The sequence below is a fragment of the Phasianus colchicus genome, chromosome 6 (genome assembly GCF_987193195.1).
Source record: "Phasianus colchicus chromosome 6, bPhaCol1.hap1.1, whole genome shotgun sequence".
Taxonomy (NCBI): Eukaryota; Metazoa; Chordata; class Aves; order Galliformes; family Phasianidae; genus Phasianus; species Phasianus colchicus.
In genome coordinates, this window is record NC_143441.1 from 23,252,499 (window position 1) to 23,252,923 (window position 425).

Here is a 425-nt window from a genome sequence, read left to right on the forward strand (position 1 = left end):
CAGCTTTCCATTGCTTCATTCTGTTCATTTCCTTTCCGCAATACAATCGTGACACATTTATCATCTACTTTTCTATCAATTCATTTTTGTGTGTGCATGCACCAGATGGGTGTTCCTGTTCCTTACCTTAGAGAAGCTCTTCCTTCTGTCACTCCTTCAGTATGGCCAGGAATAACTTCCATTCCCAAGAGTTGAACAAACCGAATTGAATCCACACCAACTGGAATCTGCTGTTTTATTTCCCTGCTAGGAGCCTGCCAGTTGGGAAATGCTGACCATCAAGCATAGGTCTTAATTACACAAATCCAGTAGCTGCTGCCAACCTTTCCCCATTGAGAAGCATTTGCTTTCTGGTGTTCTCGATGAACAGATTATCATTCAGACATAACTCACTGCTGCTATATAAGTAATTAAATGAAGAAACC